This window comes from Saccostrea cucullata, unplaced genomic scaffold (assembly GCF_032062105.1).
Source record: "Saccostrea cucullata isolate Sc308-1 unplaced genomic scaffold, CSIRO_AGI_Scuc_v1 ctg9126, whole genome shotgun sequence".
NCBI classification, from domain to species: domain Eukaryota; kingdom Metazoa; phylum Mollusca; class Bivalvia; order Ostreida; family Ostreidae; genus Saccostrea; species Saccostrea cuccullata.
Window position 1 is genome coordinate 1 of NW_026931159.1, and position 6089 is coordinate 6089.

Consider the following 6089-nt stretch of genomic DNA (forward strand, 5'->3'; position numbering starts at 1 on the left):
AACTTTTATGAAATGACCCCTTAAAAACGAAGATCATGTTGTTACCTGCTTTGTCAGCAGAGACCGGTATGTTTTGGCCATGTTATATATGTAATCCTTTTTTCACTTTTGATATATTAATTACAGATGTTATATTGCCCCTCAATTTTTTTAATATTGTTAATATTAGCGACTTTTTCGACTTTTTCCTAAGAGTGAAACAATTTAAAACTCGACGAAAAATAAATACCCATCTGCAATCAATAAATCTGAATCAAATAACTTTGCTATATGCTAGGTAAAGATTTAAACGCTTACTTGATAAAAGATTGTTTATTTTCCATAGCACTTCAACAATATTTAATCAGTGCAACTGTAGGAAAGATAACTCATCCATGTAAATCCATGAATATGAAAGGATATGGAGAATGAAATGAGTAAGTTAACCATATAAACCGTTGATGACAGTCAGTTAAAACTCAGTGATAAGTACTGAACACAATGCATTTAATAAGAAAATTCTTGAACATTCAGTCTTTCTTCTGATATCTGCTGTATGATTTGCTACCTATGATTTCGTTTTGTTGTCTAGTACATTAATGAAGAACATTGATTACAAACTGTTTATCGTACTGCAGATTTCAATTCATTAAACAATAAGTGCAAATAAGACTGACTAAAATTAACATGAATTAAAAAAGTATAAATGGAAATAAAATAGCTGGCATCTGATATTCAAACTAAGAAATTTGTTTAATTTTTTTTTTCAAAATGTCATTTATATCCTGATTAATAATTCGGATAATTTAACTACATGTACACAATAGATTTCCTAGATAACTAACATAAAGTCATGTCAGTGTCATCAAAACAGTTTCGATCAAGAGATACATTTCAGATTTGATGGATGGAAAAATACAATATTGTGTTTGTAGTTAGTGTTTCTTCACAATCAAATCATGAGAATGAAATAAAAATGGAATCATGAGTTACAGTCGAAATATTTTATATAAAATTTAATTTAGTGGAATCGACTGAATATAAAAAAATATTGTTTACATTTTCATAATAAAATGTTTTGAAAACTGAACAATTTCAGCTCTGATAACAAGGAAACATTCATCTTATACATAAATCACGTGACTAGGGCAATCACTAGAAAGCAGTAGCCAGTTTTACTAAAGGTCGTAAGTCAAAACGTAGGCGTAAACGTAGACAAAGACATAACTTACGTCGATTTTGCGTTTTACTAAAGATCGTAAAGTCTACGTTTACTTCTACGTCTACGGCAAATTTTACGACCTTTAGTAAAACTCGGTAGAGGATAACACTACTTAAGTGTTAATTCATTGATCTCAATGACATAAATATGCTAGACAGTTTTTAAGAGATTACATGTTGATGAAGACTTACTTAGGCCTAGCTTTTTGTCAAAAAGCACATTGGAAGAGACTTGAACACTATAGCATTGATAAAATTTAAAATTTATATATTGATTAAGGATAAATGTCCTAAAATCACAATACAGACTCTAACACAAAACATGTTTATTATGACTTATTTAAACCAAATAAATTTTTTGCAAAAATAAACAGCACATTTAAAACAAAGTAATAATAATTCGATGATATTTCACAAAACACGTTGATAGATAATACAAGACATTTTACCTGATTTAAAAATTAAACATTTTTTTCAGTTGCCTTAGCCTAATTGAACAAATTTGTTATTAAATTTTAATAAGCGCTGTTAATATACTGTAAAGGGCAATTTGTAGCAATTAAATTCCATTAAGGTATCAGGAAAATACAAAACCACTCATTATTGTGTGTTATATGGTGATAAGGAAATTCTATTTTAGAAAAAACGAAAATAAAAATTCCTCGTAATCTGTAGCATACATCACTGAGATCATCACGTGACTGAGATGATGAGATTATGTATCCGTGTATAATGATTATATATCCTGCTTCAAAGCAAAGCAGAAAAGGATAAACAGATATTGTCTGAGAAGGTAAGGCAATAATTGTATGTAACAGATTTTTCCTTACGTGGTAAAGTGATGAGTTTTTCATTTTCATATTTTCAAAAACAAGCTTATATTCATGGATGTACAAGAATTAATCCAGCAGTCGTGGTTAAGTTGCTGCTAGTGATTAAAGGTTGAGTGATCTAAAGCAAAGATGTTTCTAAAACAATACACGTTTATGATTATTTAAGGTTGAATGATTTAAGATCAAAGTTGTCTCTTAAGACACTACACGTTTATTATGATTTAAGGTTGAGTGATCTCAGATCAAAGTTCTAGTAAGACAATACAGGTGTATTATGGGTATCCTAAGATCAAAGTTGTGTGTAAGACGGTAGATATGTATGTTGAGTGATCTCAGATCAAAGTTTTAGTAAGACGGTAGATGTGTATGATGAGTGATTTTGGATCAAAGTTGTTTGTAAGTCAGTACAGGTGTATTTTGAGTGATTAAAGATCCAAGTTGTTGCTAATTAAAAGTATCTCCCATCACAGCTAGGTTAAGGCCACCCATAAGGTATGCCTTGAAATATTCTGAGAAAATCGATATAATGTTGATTTCATTTTTTTAAGTATGAGTTTGAATTTTATGGGAATTGTACTTATGCGTATGTATGTATGGGAACTCAACCAAGTTCGACCAAAGCAACCTCAGGAAAATTAACTGTTTGTCACGTGACATGGTTAAATTAGAAAAAAAATATGTACCGATACAAAGATCGTAAAATTTAAATAATAAACAGATAATTTTTCACTATGAAATTGATTTTTTTTTCAGAAATAAATATACCTTAACCTCAAAAGTGCTGGGAGCAATTTCCTAATGCCCTGGCATTATATACAGTTTAGCCGTCTTCTAATAAACTTCGTGCATTAAATTTAAACTATACCCATTGAAATGAGGTAAAATTACCAAGAAAATCCAACAGTGCACAACTTGCTCCCAACTTTTTTTTTCAAAATAGTAGGGACAATATCTACATGTGTGTATATATAATTTATAGTTAAGTGGATATCGTTGAACTTTTGAGATTTTCGAGAGGTTGTACCTTGGATTGAAGTACATTTATGTTTAAAACTGCATGATTGCGCCTTAATAAGAGACTAAGTCATTTTCATTTTAAGAAGACTGCGAAATATTGAGTTATACATTACAAAATATGACTCAATTTTAGTCAGATCACGCTTATCTACTTTTAATTTCCATATGTGCAAGTTGCAATAATAATTTTATCTGCGTCTCAAGTACAGAGACACTGCGTGTCAATTTGTCTATGGTGTGATCTATGTCAATACAGCGAGATCAAGTTGGCTTAAATTTTACATTCGAATAGTGAAATAATGACAAGATAAGTTACACATTATTCATGTTTGCAATAATTATGAAAAACAACAGAATGTAACATTGTATGTAAAAGGAAATCATTATTTATTCACAGAGATTCATTTGTACAGTTTCACTGTGACGTCATAATCGATTTCCCGAAGCTTTGACTAGAAAGATATACCTTAAGGAGTCGTTAACCTCGCTGCAATACTTTTGTCCGAACAAAATAAAAGATATTTAATACAAAGCTTTAAAAGAAAAAGAAATATGTTTATCTAAGAAGAGACGAATTAGAAATAAGAGGCTTAGATAGATATTTAAGTTTGTTGTTTCAGATACTAAATATTTAGAACAGTAAGTTTTAATGTTCGCCATGCACCATGCAGACAAGGAAGAAAACGACATATACACGTAATTTAACATTACACTTATGACCTTTGACATTCAATGAAAATAATTATTGTATTGTAATCAGGTATGATGATATTTCTTTGATCATAAATTATTTGCTTTTTCCCTTTCCTTTATCTTTTTTGGCTTTAATCAAAACTCTTTTTTAAAATTATTTCAGGTCACTCAGAGATGTTCGAAAGAAATGGCGTTTTTACATCACTGTGTTTTATAACAATAATATCTTTTGTTATAATCCTGAGTCTGATTCCAAGAACGCAACGTCCTTTACTGGCCTTCTTCTCTACCTTAGATACGTTTGACTCGTCACTGAATGAAACAAATACAAATATGACAAATAAAGTATTAAACTCACTTCCAAGGATGTATCGCACACATTGGTTCCAAGCAGAGCAATACTTTTAAGATCAGTTGTGGTATTACGATGGCACTCAATGTTCCATACATGGCTGTGTTTTAGAAACGAATGTTTCCAAGGCTGATATCGTAGTATTCAGTCACAGACGTCTTCCTAAAACAGTGATTAAGAAAGAAAAAGGACAAATCTGGGTGTTTAACACGGCAGAAAGCCCGTATCACACTAAAAGACCAAACAAAGAATGGATGAAACATTTTGATTTATCTATGTCGTATATGGAGTAATCGGATATTTATGTGCCATTCTACGGTAAACTGCAAAAAATACAAGAACCCGTCATCAAAAACTACACTGGAATACTCAGCAAGAAAACTAAAGACGCGGTATGGATTTCAAGCCACTGTCCAACTCCTTCGAGAAGAGAAAAAATGGTTGAAGAGCTAAGTAAATACTTAAAAGTGGATAAATTTGGCAGATGTGGAAGTAAAAGATGTGGCAAGCAATATGATAATTTGAAGGGGTGCCAGGACATATTCGAAAGAGATTACAAATTCTTTTTTTTCTTTTGAGAATTCACTCTGCAAAAGTTATACAACAGAAAAAACTGTTTTCACTTTATTTAAACCGTGCTCACGTAATACCAGTTATAAACGGACCCATAGACGCCGGTCATTATCTTCCTACAGGAACTTACATTAACAGTCAAGATTTTCCTACTATCAGACTTTTAGCCAAAGAATTGATCAGAATAGGTTCTAATGAAACGGAATACATAAGCTACTTAATGGAGAAGGGCAAATTCATTCCGCAATCTTTTCGAAAAACTGTGTTTGATGCTCAGTGTGATTTATGTAAATATGCAAGGGACGTTGATAACGGGAAAAAGACGAGGAGAAATAAATCCTGGCTCACTGTTTTAAATCCAGATGTATATTGTATAAATGATAAATAAAAGAATAGATGATATTAAGGGGAGACAGGACACATTTCACATGACTAAAAAGACATATCACGTCATAATCGGTGATGATATACATGTTAAACGTTGTTAAAATCAACAGTTCTTGTGTAATTTTATTCTAAATTCTAAAAGTGTTTTTCAAAACTTAATGAAATATTTAATATTTAAAGCACAGGTAGCATACTACTTGTTTAGAAGCCTTTACACACTCCCCCTTTTTGCTCGAAGGGGGGGGGGGTGTTAAAGTTAAATTAATTATAGTAAACGTCTTGAGTCTTCAGTAGAAATAAGCCACCCTTCAAATTTTTATTTATTTCCTTGGTATAAATTAACAATGCGTATGAGGAACTTTGTAGGTTTGGAAGTATTGCGTCGAATTATAGGAAAAGAGTACCAAATTCCCGGGAGTTTACATCATTTCCCGATTAAACAAAATGGAGAAAAATTCAAAATTGGTACACGTTACCTGATTTGCTATGAAAATACATGTATTTTCATTTTAAAGTTAAAATATCAATGATTAAAATAAATTGTGGAATTCATCAAATTTATTTTTCTGTAACTACGAACATTTAAGAAAGCTGAAAACCAATGATCCACCCCCTGAAATCTGCTGCCGTAAATTGTCTTGCTAGCCTTTGGGGAATGTGGGTGATTTTAATCAATTACAGTTTTATTGACTCCATTGCTTTGAAAAACCGAATGGGATTTCTTGGCATGAGAATGATTTATATAATTATAAAGTCCGTGTGGAACTAACGTGAATGTACAGCCTTTTCCAATGCTGACGCCCGCTTCCAGCTAGAGAGCATTACAAACACCTGTAAGAATAATTTCTATGAGATCATGTCCTACTGCTCTCATTAGGTCATTTTCACCAACAGGAGAATTCACCGGCTAATCACTGATGTGCAGGCAAATTAGAACCAAATGCGAGTCACTTAACTAATCGGAATTTCTTTACACACTTCAGAGTATCTGTACATTTATATGTGTATTCATTAATAATATACTTTTTGCAATG

At 31.5% G+C, this 6089-nt stretch overlaps 1 pseudogene; it reads left to right on the forward strand.

Annotated features, from left to right (window-relative positions):
- Window positions 1–4152: 4152 nt before the first annotated feature.
- LOC134231613 (alpha-(1,3)-fucosyltransferase C-like) lies at window positions 4153–5249 on the forward strand (annotated as a pseudogene).
- The last annotated feature ends 840 nt before the right edge of the window (window positions 5250–6089 follow it).